The sequence below is a fragment of the Buteo buteo genome, chromosome 2 (genome assembly GCF_964188355.1).
Source record: "Buteo buteo chromosome 2, bButBut1.hap1.1, whole genome shotgun sequence".
In the NCBI taxonomy this organism is placed as follows: Eukaryota; Metazoa; Chordata; class Aves; order Accipitriformes; family Accipitridae; genus Buteo; species Buteo buteo.
This window is the reverse complement of record NC_134172.1, coordinates 55273999-55290380: the sequence shown is the minus strand read 5'-3', so window position 1 is coordinate 55290380 and position 16382 is coordinate 55273999. Positions and strand designations below refer to the sequence as shown.

General features: G+C 40.0%; 1 protein-coding gene across 2 annotated transcripts in view; it reads right to left on the bottom strand.

Moving 5' to 3' along the window:
• The window catches only part of TMEM108 (transmembrane protein 108), a 173426-nt gene that overhangs the window by 134893 nt on the left and 22151 nt on the right, over nucleotides 1–16382 (bottom strand). Inside the window, exon 3 of one of the 2 annotated variants that reach the window (XM_075055064.1) lies at nucleotides 11891–11974. The exons of the other annotated variant lie outside the window; for it this stretch is intronic. The gene's annotated coding sequence lies outside the window, so the exon portion shown is untranslated. The remainder of the gene's footprint in view (nucleotides 1–11890; nucleotides 11975–16382) is intronic. 2 annotated transcript variants of the gene reach the window in all.

Below are 16382 nucleotides of genomic sequence, written 5' to 3'. Positions count from 1 at the left end.
GTGTATTACATAATCTAAGAGTTGCAACTTAAAACAATTGCTCATTCTTGAAATTAAAAGACATGGGCAAATTTGCTTGCAAAAGGCACATAAAATTTCCAGTGGAAATTATTTTGAAAGAATCTTGATGAGTTTCTACACACAGCAAAAGCAACAGTGGATCTCAAAGGATCTCCGTCACTGTTACTTCTCTGTACTTAGTCTTATTTCGAGCAGAAATCAGGAGTTATTTCTGAAAGCAATACCGCTGAATACATTTCCTTGCCCCAGTACAGATCATGTTGGGTTCATTCCAAATTTTTAATATATTTTCAAACCAACTAGTATGGTATCTAGCTCAGTCCAGCTTGACCTACTCTCGACTCTGTTCTTGCCCTTTCTTTTTATTTAAAACAATAACTACATTATTTATCAAACTACTTCCATAGTCACAATATGAAGAAATGGCATCATATTAGCCACAAGAGATGCTCACCTCAGCATAACATGACACACAAACCCCTCTGCAGTTTACGTATTTTGAGAAAGCCTATCCCACAAGCCAGTGAGAAGGGTTTACAAGCAGATTAAAGGATAAAACTGCCAACTGCACTAAAATACATGGTCGATACACTGTTAACCACAAATCCATAACTATTTTGCTGATAAAACATTGCCTAAGCTCCAGTTTGTTCAGATTGCTGCTTCAGATTCCTCGTGATGTGATCAGCAAAATGAGAAGAAAAAATTCTGCTGTTTCCAGAAGAGCTGTACTGGCTTGGAGTCATGTCTGTATAATTGATTTCCAAATTCCTGTGTTGAGTTTTAAAGTGATTAAAGGAAACCAGCATAGAATTTCCCTGTTTCCTTCAGCATGCCTACTTACGGAAAGTGTTTTGACTTACAGTGTAGGTCTTACAGTTTAAGAGATTAATTCCTCCTGCCTAGAACTGGCTGCTAATGAAACCCCAGCTGATTACTAGCTGAACCTCCTGTCCAAGAGCAAAATGACCTTGCTGGAGTACTACTTCACTCAGAGAGGTTGCAGAATCTCCACCTTTGCGAGGCAAAGCCACAGTTAACCTGATCTACTTTTGGCAGTAGCACCCTTTGAGCTGGAGGCTAGACTACGTGACCTCCAGAGACCCCTTCTAACCACCATTTGTATGATTCTATGACTTGGTACTTGGTCAGTGATTAAAATGTAGAAGGCACTTCTCCTGGAACAGCGATTTCTAGAGCACTCCTCTCCCCATGGAGACTGTCCTGGTTTCAGCTGGGATAGAGTTAATTGTCTTCCTAGTAGCTGGTACAGTACTATGTTTTTGAGCTAGGTAGGAGAAGAATGTTGATAACACTGGTGTTTTCAGTTGTTGCTAAGTAATGTTTAGTCTAAAGTCAAGGATTTTTCAGCTTCTCATGCCCAGCCAGCGAGAAGGCTGGAGGAGCACAAGAAGTTAGGAGGAGACACAGACAGGGCAGCTGACCCAAAGTGGCCAAAGGGGTATTCCATACTGTGTGATGTCACATCTAGCATATAAACTGGGGGGAGTGGGTGTGGGGGGATCGCTGCTCGGGGACTAACAGGGCGTTGATCGGTGGCTGGTGAGCAATAGCACTGCGCATCATTTGTATATTCCAATTCTTTTATTATTACTGTTGTCATTTTATTAGTGTTATCATTATCTTTATTAGTTTCTTCTTTTCTATTCTATTAAACCATTCTTATCTCAACCCATGAGTTTTACTTCTTTTCCCAATTTTCTCCCCCATCCTACTGCGTGGTGCTTAGTTGCTGGCTGGGGTTAAACCACGACAAGAGTCTTTAATGACAATTTGAAGTGGAAGATTTTATTTTACAAGGATATGTTTGGAATCCTCTGCCATCTAATATCCTCAGAAGGATGCTATCTTGTGACAGTAGAAGAATACATGCAAAAGGAAGAGATGTTGCAGACAACACTTTCCCCATGCTGACCGGGGCTAAGAAAAAGATCTTCAGTGAGCAAAATAAGACATAACTACATGGATGATTAACAGAGAGATCTGTAGCAATTGCAAAGTACCCCCGTCATCACAAGCTCTTTCTCTAGCAGAAGGTAGCTGAATGAAGACATAGGATAACTTGCAAAAATTCTCCTGGTACTCCGAGTTCTTCATATATGCAAGGTACAGAGTCTATAGGACTAGCCTCCCTTAACATTATAGTAACCTGTTTCCTTAAAACGACATTGAGAAAAGCCAGAGCTCACAAGTACTCTTCATTCAAACATGAATATAAAACAAGTCAATTAAAAAACCTACCCTAGAATATTAATATGCATGTACTAAAAAATGACAACAGGTATCTCAATGCATTGAAACCAAGGTAAAACGATAGATTATTCAGCATACTGGTATCTCCTAAAAAAATCTAGCCTATTTGTAGTTTCTAGTCTAGCCTCACAGTTTAGAATCATTCACTTAAGGAAACATGTCTACAAATATTTATATATGTGATCACCTCAGTCTCTAAACAAAAGTAGGCATTTAACATCTAAACATAAAATTATGCATGAAACTTGCCTCAATTGCATAGTCTGTTTGAGAAAGCATCCTTGTTGTAGCAACTAGCTCTATCCATTAAAACTTGGTCTGTGTTAACCATGTCACACATCATGTAAGGAAAAGAAACTAAAAAGCTTCTCTTGTAAATAGTTAGAATTGAGTATGCAAATATTGTTGAAGTTTTGCACAACACTTGAAACATAAATCACGCCAACAGCAGATAGACACTTTGATTTCTCTCTGGAGTACAATCTACTTAGAAAGTCTTTGCTAGAAGGTAACAGTTGTGCCAAGGTAGTGTTTGATATCTAAATAATTGATTTAAAAGACTTATTAGTTGATGGCTGACCATGAAAGGATTCTGTCTGTTTGCTAAAATAGTTCAAAACAGATCAGTCATGTAGGAGAGCTCTCATAAGCAATCTGGGTTTTTTTCCCCACAAGTCAATATCTGATGCTCAAATGTTCTTCATCTGAAGAAACCAGAAGAAAGGCATTTTCTTTTCCAGTATATACATGAAGCCAATTGTTAAAATAACTTACCTTGAGAGCTTTTATCTGGGGTTAGATAAGCTCCTCGTTATAAACATACATACATAATTGTGTAGTCTAGTGATTTTCAATCTTTCTCCATTTGCAGACCCCCCCCAGGTATTTTCCAATGGAGGTGAGACTGCGTCTCAAGCAAATTTAAGCCTCCTGACAGTAAACTTACTTCACTTTGATCTCTGCTGTAGAACATTTAGAAATAGCTCAGTGATACCCAGGGATCTACAGACTGTCAGCTCCATGACCACAGTGCTGCTACCACGAGTCTACTCATACTGGTGTGGGCATGCTCTTGAGTAGGAAACCTTCAACTAGTAACTGAACTCTCTTTTGCTTGTAGATACAATTACATATGCCTTGTTCAACACGCCCCACAGCTATCAAGGATAATACTAACTAAGTCTCATATTTTATTTAGGGGTTTTTTTCCAAATAAAAGAAAACCAACTTTGATCAAAATTTTCTGCCTTACTGTATCTCACTTTTCAGCTTTTTAATATGTATGATCATAATAAAAGAACATAGTGGTCATTACAAATTTTATAGAAAACATTCACTTATGTACTTGAAAAAAAATATTCTGTATTATGTACAGAAATGCTTAAAAGTTTTTGCCCCAGCTATTTCCTTTTTTTTTTTCCTTCAAAATATGATCCTCTCATTACATCCTCGTCAGGCATCTCACCTGGTCATGGATCTGAAATCAAAACTAGTCAAAGACAAATCATAAGTTGTTTCCAAACTGAGGACTCTTCTTCCTATACTCTCTTGCCAAGAACCAGGAGCACTGAATTAAGCTGAAGGTGAGAAGAATTACACTCCCTTCACCGGTCCTGGCCAGTAGTATTAAAACAGACACCTTTTTTGCATTTCAAACTTGCATTCAGAGCATGAATGCTACAGAGCAGTCGAGGCACTTTGCTAAGTCAGCTCAAAAAAGGAAGGTTGCTTCAGAAGAAATTTCAAATTCCTGCCAAGAGACACTCTAATTTGATAGGCTTCAACATAGGTTACATTACCAAGTTTTCAAAAACATGTCCAAGAAATACCTACAGAAGTGTTCATGCATTGGTTACAAGAAAAAAAATCTCTTCTACATACACAAACAATAGCTTGGCTGTACATCCTCAGGGCTGTGCTATGTGCTTGTAGGCACCATGATCCAAGGCACTTATTCAAATGTGAGTTTGTTTTCTTGCAGCCATGAGTGTAATTTTGCCAGAAAACCTGTAGTGTTTGTCAGCTAGATACTAGTGGTCCTCCCGAAGATGGCAGGATGAGTATATTCTGTCCCATCTTTTGACAGAGGGCTGTAATGACAAATGCCTTTTCAACGTTTTGCTTTATTTTAGAAGTTGCATTGGGTACAATCAGATATAGTCAATTCTACTCATGTATCGTGTTGCTATATAGTCCTGTAAGAACTCATGCCTTTCATAGCTTGCTGTTTTCACAAACTATTCCATAAACTTACATCTTTGTAATGTGTTTCATTAAGAATTATGATGCTTGGCTTAAAGTCAAAATTGCCTCTGACTCTGCACAAACCTGATTTTTATCCCATTATTTATCTATGCAGAATTTCTGAGCTCATCCAGTCTTTACTGTTTATTATTGTTTATTCCATGTCTCACACAGCACAGATGAGAGCTCTGGTTTATTTCAGTATCAGTCCAGCCCTTAAAACTCACAACCTTGTATAAATGAGGCAGAGTGCTGGAAGGGAACTCTTTAAAAACTTTATTATAAGGACCAGAAACAGGCTCATAATAATAAAAAAAACATCCTTAACATTGCATAGAAATAGTAGGGCTAATTTTGGTGACAGACTTAGATGCTACTGGGTAGTCATTTAACCTTAAAGTTGTCCTGTGTTTTGAGTACTGAAAAAATCTAGAATTTTGCCACAAAAACCCCATAGCTTCAAGGTTTCCTTTAGTTTGTTCATAAATTATTAAAAACATACAGAAGGAGGAAAACTACTGAATAGAAAAGCAAAGTTCTGAAGTGCAATACCTACTTCTAAAAATTTTCTCAACAGAACATGCTTTTCAACTACAGCCAGTGTTTTACACAATTTATTCTAATATATTGATTTTTCAGGCTGCAGCTGTTGTCCTTTGGACTTCATTCACAGCTGTCCCTTCTTTTTCTTGTAATCAATGCAACTAAAGCTCCTGCAATATTTACTTCTGCCAACTTAGTTCATACAAGTCTGCTTGCCTTTTTTTTTTCTTCCCTTTTTTTTTTTTTTTCCCAAAAGCATTTTATTTCTAGCTTGGCTTCAAAGTTGAATCAAACTTTTGGGCTGTATCTCTCCTAACTACTTACTGTATATTAAATGAAAAGCGACCAGGCATGAATGACAAAAGGCTAATTGAAAAGTCTGCTTTTCTCAAGCATGTAATGAGCTTGTTGCAACAGCTAGGGATTTAGTACCATTGCAGAGCATTTCTGGTATTTTCAACAGGCAGAAAACATCTCAACTCCCTGTGCATTCCACTGCCAGCATGCCGCAGCTTAGAGAAGGAAAGGTATCTCCACCTATGCAAACAAAAAATTGACTAAAGTCAATGCATATGAGTTACATTTCACTTATGTTCTCCCACACAGTAAAAGGACAACTGTCTAAAAAGGGTGTTTATTTTCTCCATAAGTGCCTCTTCCCTTCTTCCTTCTTCGACCCCCAAAACACGGCATTGAATTCAAAGCATCAGAGCAAGCCCACTGCAGCCAGAACGCAGTTGTAAGTGTGCATGCTGAAACAAAGCTGTCATAAATGTCACTGTACCAGGACTCCTGGACTGAAGTAAATTATTGTAATGAGTTCAGTAGCAATCCAATATGCTCCCCTTGTAAAAAATAAAGCCTGTTTTTTGACTTTTAAAAATAGCTATTAATGTCAATCATGATTCAAAGTGAATCACACCAGGAGGGTTGTGGTTGGATCTTGAAAATTATGACATGACAGATGGCAATAGGAAGCCTTTGTTACTCATGCAGCAGCAGCAACAGCTACGCTGCTGCCAGAATATACAAGAAGAAACACAAGCAAGGCTTTAGGTCAACATTTCATACTGAGATGAGACACACATAGCAATGAAGAGCTTTTTGTTGTACAGGAACACGTGAGCCTCTAATCCTGGAACTTCCATGAAAGCAAGACCTGCATCTCAGATACCTGGGTTAGAAAACCTGTCATGCATATGTTATTTAAAAAAATACCATTTTCCCTGTATGGTAAGAGATGTATCTAACACATCCTCAAAACAGTCCTGTAGGGGCATACCCCATGCTAAAAGCCTGACTACATGGGCAACCAGTGCTAGCTGCCTCTATGTAAAAATCACTTCATCCAAATAACATCAGCCCTATTATCAAAACATCTCAAGCATTAGTCCTAACAAAAGCAGGTACAGAAGTATATGAGGTATGTCACAAAATACTTATTTTGTGTGTATGTGATTTTCCTCCACAGTATTTTCCTGGGCTGACAACTAGGCTTCCTGTATTGCTTTACACTTTGCCTTTGAAGTCTGCTGCACAGTCACTCTGCATCTGAAAAGCCACACAGCCACTACACTCCAGTTTGATGCGGGTTCTCTCTCTTTGCGCTCCTGTGCCCCAGGAGCAAGAAGCCAAGCAAACAACTCTTTCCTTACATCTAGCCTTGTACTTTATTTACCAAGTGGATATCTACACTGAATGTGCCTCTGTGAAGGGCCAAGACTAAAAAGTTTCCCCATCTTTAGACACAAATCAACAACACATTTGAAAAGGGGGTATCACAGAGATGGCCAAGCAGTACACTGAACGATGTGCTCTTTAAGGCATAAACATGACTTGCAAGCAGGTTAAGGAAAAGAAACACATGCCTAAAATCACTCTAGCTGCATTATGAAAACATTGAACAGACTTTTGGCACAGGACAATAGTCTAAATTTATGTTCCATCACAGACTGCTGGACATCTACAAAGAAAAAAGGAGGGCAAAGGCAATGACTCCTTTGAAGGGGGGACACAGAAAACACAGGAACTTGTCACTGAGCTGGTGTCTACTGGTGAAACCACCAAAAGTGACCACAATCCAGCAACCCTTTCTCTGCCGCAAGCTACCATACTGCTCCTGAGAGCCGTCTGGCTGTCAGGCAGCACTGCAAAGGAAAATGGCAAATATCACTGCATTTGTCCTTACAACAAGAATGCATCTTGTGATATACAAGTGGCATTTCTTCTAATTCCCCTATCTCAGATGCTGCCATCCTAGGAGAATGACAAGGTAATTCTCCATCAGGTTGTTGTCTCCTCACCATCTCCCCTCACGTGACAATCATTGCTGCCATGAATGTCCCACTAAAACTGATGTTTGGTTTCTACCCCAATACCCTGCTCACAGCCTTGCAGCTCCAGAAAAGCTCTGCAGAGAAAAGTAATCATTTGACAAATTTTGTCACTAAGCTGCTAGCCACTAAGGTGGTCCCTTTTTGTGCTTCATGGTGAGATAATTGTTTTCACTGTCTGTACTTTTGGTATTTGGGTTTCATCCATCTACGCATCATGGCTTGTAAACTTCATAGCTAGCTAAAAAACAATCTACAAAGCAGTCTCTGCAGAGCTCCACACATAAAAAACCAGCCTGCTCAGGTCTTGAGGCTTAGCCCTCTCTTAAGTTCACAAAGATTGGCAATGCATGCAGAACTAACACCACACAACTTGGAATTCCCCAACAGCACATCAAAACTTTTTACTCTTCTTCAGGCAGATGCAGTTGAGAGGCACATCTACCACTCATCCCTGGCAGTGGCCATTCAGTGAGGCATTTCAAGGACTGCCAGCAGATTTTCTGCAGTCTCTGAAACTCTATCCTAGCTCTCAGTGAGGTTTTCTGCCTTGATCTTACAGATCCTGTGTGGCGCACAGCACAAGTTTATAATTCAAGGCAGGTACTGCTCAGTTGTCTAAGCCTTCCAATTAGTGTCTATCATGTGCTCTTCTCATCCTCAAAGGCTGCACTACAACACTGCAGCTGCTTAGGTGGTAAATAAACAATTCTTTGTCATCCAAGTGTCCAGGATAATGCTCTCTAGTCATGGGTACCAGTAGATAAGCAGAGGTTCCCAGAATAAGAGGTGGAACACAGAGATCATTAAAGCAAGAAAAGGTCAGTAAACAACTTGCTGCTCCTCAGACAAAACAGGCGAGAGCACCTCTGATTCTACTTTCCACCTCTGTTTTTTATCTTCAGCTTTCCAAGTGAACCCACACCAAGCTTGCACTGAAGTCAGCAAGAGAGAACATGATCCTATTTACGAACTGCATAGCCCATGGGGGAGGACAAGCAATGGGACAGAGCAAGTAGCCGATGTGACTGGGCAATTCCTTGCAGTCAAGGACCTCAGAAGCCTCAAGATTATCAGCCTTGCTTTGAAATCAAAGCCTATCACAACAGATGACCTCAATTAGGGCTACTCTGTTTTCCTCTTTATGTCATTTTTTTACTGCTTGAAGAGTTGTACAGACAAGGAAAAAAAGATTCAATTCCTTGTCTGGAATTTTTGGACACTGAACAGCCCTGGTCAGAGAGGACTAGCTCATATTTAAAATGCATTTGACCACTGTAGATGCCCAGATCAACTGTACAAGACCTGCCCTGTGGATTAAACACACCAAAGTGCAGTCTGTTCAACACAATTAGAAACAAGCTGAGCTGCTGCATGTGTGCAGGCAATGACTGCCAGTACAGTAAGGGCTAGGCATCTATTGAGAGGCACGCTACTTCTTATGGGCTGGCGTGAAGCAGATGCACTGAAGATTCATCCCTCATTGTTTATGCTTTGCTTGTAAAAGTCCGGGAAGAGACCTTGAAAAACGTTAACTACTTTTAAAGGGAAAAATCAGTCAGCTGTTTTTTCCTAGAGAAACTGCTCATCCATCTAGCTAGAAAGATTATTTAGCCTGCTCCATTTCTCATCCCACCTAAGACTAAATTCTGACTATAAATTCAGCAGGTTTCCAGACCAAACTCCAGCCATGAGTGTACTTGGCATTTATAATTAATTTTCCTAACCAAATCAGGTTTCCTACCAGAAAACATCCAAATAACTTGCCATCCCAAGATGCAATGCACCTTCAGCTGACATCCCTAAACAAATCCAGTCTTGTAGGATTTTTCCTCACAATCTACTAGCTAAGACACATTTTGAATAATTTTTAATACAGAGTAATACATAGTCCAACATTCAGAGCAAGCTTTCCTCAGGCAGCAACCCAATCCAAACAACTTCCTTGGGTTTTCATTTTAACCAGCTTACAGATCTCTCCATTCCTGCCAGACTGCAAGTAAAATACTATTTTTTTTCCATAGGAACACTATTCACACAGTACTTCCAACTTTGCTAGAACTAGGATGTAAAAGGTGCCAAAGTCATCCAAAAAACCCTATCCTATTGACTTGCCAATTTGGCTTCTCTGAACTTAACCGAACTTCCTTCATTTAACACCATCTTCAGCTGACCATACTGGAAACGGCTATTTAACTGTAAACTTAGTATATTTCCTCCAAAAGAACAAGGCAAGGGCCCAGATTTTTCAGGTGATTTGTCTTCAGTTCATTACCAAAGCTGAGATCATCCCCAAATCTCACAAAACAGCCTCTATGGTCTTTAGTGTGAGCTGGATTAGTTTTTCTTGCTATGTAAGCATTTGGATTTGACATTTCCTTCCCATAAAGTTCTGTGCCACATGCTCTTGTGTGAGGGGAACTATAAGAAATGTTATAATTTCATCTCATACTTTTAACTTACTAGTGATGTTTTTTGAAAAATATCTAAACAGGTGAAATGCCTAAATCAATTCACTGTGAAAAGGGGCTTTGGATGTGGAGTAGGAAAGGAGGGGGAAGGGGGGGGTGATGTCAGTTTGATAATACAGTTGATAGAAAACATATTTTATATGGGTAGTAAGGGTCATCAATAAAAACCGTGGCCATCATAAAACACTGTTACAATATAAATGTGACAGCCATGCTGAGATAGGGCTGTTGGGTTTTTAACTGCACCATGAAATATGATATTTCCTAGTGGTTTACGTGAGTTTACAGTGGCAGGGCCATGTTCAATGTGTGTCTATTTGTTTGGTTGCAGTAAAAACATTTGAGCTCTACTTCATTATTTAAATTGTACAACTGAGTTGTTCAGAGCTGCAATAGGGTTTAAGATGTGCAGCTGGGCTATGATTGTCATAGTGGGATTTTCCACTTCTCCTTGGAAAAATGCTGTTTGAGGACATGGCTGAATTACAGTCAGCTTTCGGTTGCTCTTCAGACAGATTCATCTTGCTGGATGCATGATAAATTAATAAATACATGCATAAACAAATAAAACAAACATTACAGAAAGATGTGGGGGAAAAAGGAAAAACTGGTCTATTAGAAATTTCATATATAGCCCAGGCAGCAATAGCAGCTTGATAGGAGGTCAGGCAGATGTACAGTTAGTACCCCCAAAAATGGACAGAAATCACTATCTCAGTCTTCCTGACTCATAGCATGCTGATCCACTGACACAGTTGCAATTAGATATTTATTAGGAAACTTTTCAGGATCTTATAACTTTAATGGAAACAGTATTCTGCTGTTATTAGGAAGTAAGCCAACGATGTGAAGTGTTTTTTTCCATGGGTTAAGTATGATGCCAATTTTACCAGATACTACTCAAATCAGTTCAGCCATGTTCTTAGTGACAAAACTCTGCAAAGAGATCGGAGCTATCCCTTCACAGAAATTACTTTGGCATCAAAGCAAAAATTCAAATGGGAGCCAGTTCCTCTTGGACAACAGTTTTCAGGACTTTTTCCATACTTCTACAAACAAAGTATTAAAAAAAGAATCTCATCTTAACAACCACATTTATATCTATTAAGTTCAAAGAAAGCAAAAAGTAAAACCTCCTATGCTTGGAGAAAAGAGGAGACGCAGTGAAATGACCCTCATTGTACAGAAAAAAAAAGAAAAAAAAAAAGTACCATTATGGAAAAGAAAGTCTGTTGTAAAGAGATAAAAGAATAACCCAATATATAGACTTTCTTTTAGATAAAGAAGAAATTTGGCAATGTTATTTCAAAAAAGCATTCATTCCATCAGATTGCTTTAAAAAGCTATCACTTCACCAGCAATCTGTTTCCTAAACACTAATTTTCTTTCCCCTGTACCTTAATTACCCCAGAAAAGCCCCCCTTCTCAACCCGATGTCTTCCCTGGGTAAGAGAAGCCCGTGCTGTGGCTCATTCAGAGCTATGAACCAGACAGGCTGGCCAGCTGGCTTCCGCCAGACAGAGCCTAGAACAGGCAAGTTTTGCCTGCATTTCCCTCCCTGGAGGAAATTAATTCATTCTTTCCCTTCTAACCAGCCACAAAGGCTGTTCTATTATTTTTTTCCCCCCAGTGAATTTTTGGGAGGAAAAATAAGCATGGAATAAGATGAATAGCTTGTTGTGCTTAAGTGTAGCAGAGTAATGAGTGTAGACTGAGGATCACTAGCTTCAGTTCAGCTGCATGGCTCATCTAAATTAATCCTTTAAATAGCCCTGAACACACAGCATATGTTTAACGCATCCCAAACAACCATCACATGGCCACTGAACATACAGCTCCAGCTGCTGCTCCTATGACATTGAAGTTGTCAAGGGCATGCCAAACAGGCACTTGGGGGATTAGCCGGCACTTTTGGAGACAGCATTAACTGCTCATCAGTGTGGATTTCACAAGCCTAATAAGCACAGAGAAATCTGACAAATGGATCCAAACGATTCAGGTTACCTGAATCCCAGAACAACACAAGGCACTGACAGGTCAATCTGCTTAGCAGAAGTACTTCCTGGTATCAGGGAAGCACTGCACACTCTAGGAAAAAAAAAAAAAAAAGCATTATCACCACTGGACGCTCTCCATTTGCTCTCCACCTCCATAGCATGGGCAACAGGTCCAGAATGAGTCCTTGGGACAACAGAGTGAGTGGTCTCCTTCCTGTGCTACAGATAACACCATGAGAAACTATATCCCAAAATGAAGCCTGCCACACCAGACTCTGTGTTACCTCCCTCTGGTACCCAGGCAATGAGACTGTTATCTTTTGTGCCAGAGACTAAATTGGTCCCCATGAAGCCTTGTGCCTGGAAGTCACGAAGGTAATTTAAAGCTTTATTTATTCACCTTTCCCCCAAACAGCTCTTGAGTGGACCATGTGGTTCCACTGCTTGGGACCTGAAAGAAGAGCCTGACCAAATCGTGCACTGTTAGTCTTGTGCTTGTCCACCAGCAGAACACATGCGGTTCTCTCCTCTGTAGAGCGTTAACACCTGCTTTAGCAGCAAACAGGGATTCCCAGTGAATGCTAAAAGCCACCAGGTTTATGTAATGCTGGACAAGATGCTTCTCCTTTCGCGTTTTAATCTAAAATATTAAGCCTAGGTAACAGAAGAGAAGTATTTGAAACAACAACTCTTATGGGATGTTATTTACTGGTTTTCAAACTTCTTTATTAAAGAAGTTGCAAAGATCTCAGGGAAGCAATGACTAGAATCCTAGACTTGAGAAGCATTTAATCTTTCTCACTAACAGGAGCTTACTACCGTTTAGACTGTGTCTGTTCAAAGGTAGGCAGTCAAGCAAACGTGAAGGGGGTCTGCCTGACCACTGTGTATCTTACAGCATTATTTGCACAACTTCAACTCAGTAGAATTATCTTAGCATGAGACTGGCATAACACAGTGTCTAATCAGCCTTATCATCCTAAATTCTCAATTGTTTCCTGGTAAGCTGCATTTATGTCTTAGCTGATTATCCACTTAAACTATCAAGTACCAATTACAAAATGCAGTAACATTAACGTCACAGATGCTTGGATTCAGAGAGAAGCAACCCCAGACCATTTTTGGGATAATAAGTTGCACTACAGAGGCAGCAGACCTCAGTATGAAATGCCTGTCTCTGTGATTTAAAATAAATAAATAAATCATTCTGGTGTACAAATGACTCATTCCTAAATAAGACTTTAATTAGTTAGAAATAAACCATGGTATAAGTTTGCTGCAAACAGGCATTAGGATCACATTCATATAATGGCATTGGCAAGTGCAATCAACAGAAAAGTGCCTCTTTTAAGTATTATTTTATGGCTGGTCCTCATGGAATAAAGTCCCAAGAATCTTGTTTTCCTCATGCAGAGAGGTCTGAAAAATTGAAGCAGTTCTGTGGAAGACAACTTGCCATCTGTCCCTGTTCGCTTTGCCAACTGAGCTCCTTGGGCTCAAACAAACTGCAGACATTCAAAAGCAAAACTTGTTCAAAACATTCTCTCAGTTCCTGAAGGTGGGGTAAAGTCAACCCAAAACACCACAGTGGCACTGTCAAGATCAACATGTCTCACTGTGCATCCTCACTGCCTATGTCTGACCTTACATTATCATTGCAACATCAGCTTTGCAACCCTTTCCATACCCTTCAGACAAGGCCAACCTGTTGCACCCTGGGCGCTGAAAATCAATCATCAATGCCGTTAAATCATTCAAATGGTCACTGGCCTGGTTTTGACAATTCTCAGGCACACTTTGGGAGCTAGCAATGTGCAGATACCACCCCAAGCAAGCAGTTTACATGTGGCTATCTTCTGGAAGCTAAAGAAGTTTAATCACATAGGGATGAGCTGCATGTAGCTAGCTGTGCTCAGGGCCCAAGAATGACTCTGGGCATGCCGGCCATATTTAATTTATTAATACTGATGCAGCCACACTGGCTAGGTAAGGTAAAAAGCTTCCAGCTGCAGCACTGTAGCTTCTCCCTTGCCACATTGCCTAAGGGCTTAGGACAGGTTGTGGCTTCACCCTGAACATCCAAGAAGAAACATGAATCAAAGTACTTGAGAGGTCTGTATGTCTTTTGATCTAGAAACCAAAGGTTCGCCCCAAGTAGCCAGCAGCTCACCATGGGCCACTCACCAGGGAGAATGCTCTGTCTGGGAAGACTGGTGTTTAGATCACTTTCAAGCTCTGACTGACTTTGCCTTAGGTCTCCAACTGTCTTCCTTCCCCTGCATATTGCTTTGACAACATTACTTATCTTTCTTTGAGAAATACTGCTCCCTTGTATCTTCGTGGCTTCTTAGCTCTCCTTTCATGCCATCTGTTACCTCTTGCCTGCCTCCCTGCTGACACATACCTATAGGCTTCTCTCCCAATTGCGCAGCAAAAATGTATTACGGGAACTATTTCCCTTCTTGCTTTCTACTCCATCTGAACACCACTGTCACAAGGTCAGCTGAAATTGAGGAAAGAGGAGGAAAAAGAAACTAAAGGAAAAAATACACAGAAGATACAAAGCAAGGGGAATGAATCCTATAGTGCTGTGGAAGAGCAGGTTGGCGTCATTTTTGGCAGATCACTATAACCTGAATAGTTTTTAAGACAGAGTCATTAAATGGTTTAAAAATTGAGTGATTTGCAAATGTAATTGATAAGCAGTAGGAGAAGCAAGTGTTCAGAGAAGAGCTGCTATAATCACCTAAAAAGTGTCATCCTGAAGCTGACCAGCCATCCAGCTATCCAGTACTCTGTCTTCGAGGAAAAGCATGCCTGAAAAAGCTCTTTATTTCCCCTCAGGATGTAATTCTTGGTTATTGAAAATCTTTCATTTTAAAATGCCAGTGGCTTAACACTGAGTAAATAGCTAGCGCTCTAGAAGAGAGAAAGAATGAATTATGGCTCTAATGACAGGGTAAGAGTACAAAAGGAATTAAAAAATCTCAACAAATGACCCTTTCTCCCCACACTTCCCCTCTTCCCTCCAGAACTCTTCTCATGCTGAATATGAATTCTAAGCTGAATATCACCCCACATTTGCTGCAAGCCAAAGTAACATACAGTAAATGTCTAAAGACTTGAGGAATTACTTAACAGCTCCTAGCAGGTTTCTTCCAGTCCTTTCCATGGTGGCAGTGATGCTGTGCTCTGTAACTGCACTAGGCTGAGGTGCATGTCTATATTTATTTCTACATTCATACCTATCTACACATAACTCTTTTCACTCAAAGTTCCTAAAGCATTTTACAAATAATCTGCAGAACCCTTTATTAAATCAGGTAGCATAACCTTCTAATGGATGGGCATACTGAAGAGCGAAGGTACTTTGTGTCACAGAGCAAATCAGTTGAACCGAGCAAATCAGGCAATCAAAGCTGGGAACCCTGACCCCACCTCCTCCCCTTGCTCAATTTGCCAAGCCACACGCACATCCTTCAGTATTATTTATTTTGCCTTCCCCTCTCCCTTCCATTCTTCTTATTTCATGAGTGAAGTGCTTTTGTCAGCACACTTCCTTAACGATGAGAACAAATAGGAATGAATATTTAACATCTCTTTTCAAAACTAAGCATAAACCATTTGCTTTTTTTTTTCTTTTTTAATCCTACAGAGATGATTATCTAGCCAGAATTGAGAAGGCTGGGCTAGTAGCTTCAGTTCTACAGGAACAGGAACAACAAAATTCAGTGGATTGATCTGCTAATCAAGCAGGAAAAAAGCTGGATTGTACATACTTCAGCACTCACGTTAGCTGCTATGCTAAGTGACAATAGGAGCTACAGAGGCTCAAGTTTCATACTCCTTCAATATGTTTTGCTCTATTAAATAAGAGTACAAAAGCTTTCCACTTGGAGGAGCTCACTTGAAGCACTTTCATGCTGAAAATTATTTCTGGAAGAGATTGAGTGTAATTTGGGGAAAAGTAAAGGAAATATTGTAAAAGTAATCTTATAAATACAATTAAAGGTTTAGTTGAGGACTTAAGTTTGGTGGACTGTGGAAAAGAAGAGAGGAGGAAGGAAGAATTTTACCTGGATTAAGACAACTTTATATGACTAGACTGGACTGCCCATTTTTTCATGTAGATTAAGAGTTATAAAAAGGGAAAGGACTCACACTAGAGATCAGCCTCTCTCTCCAGACTACAAGGAGTTTAGCAATTATGGTTATGCAACACTGGACTTCCCTAATGAGGGACTGAATCCACAGCTTCTCCTGGCTGACAATCTACTCACCACTGAATTTTCCCAAGAGGTTGGAATGCAAAGCCTCATGTTTACTGCTGAGCCCTAAAAACAATCACTTAATAAACCACCTGAAAAGACCCTGTATAGCTATAAACGGGGTAAGCAGTGAGAGCTTGAGTTAGGAAACTTGCTGACTTGAGGCAGAAGTCTTCCAGCAAAGTGCATCTTTCCCCTTTATAAGCTTTGTTAGTTTTAACAACCTGTAGC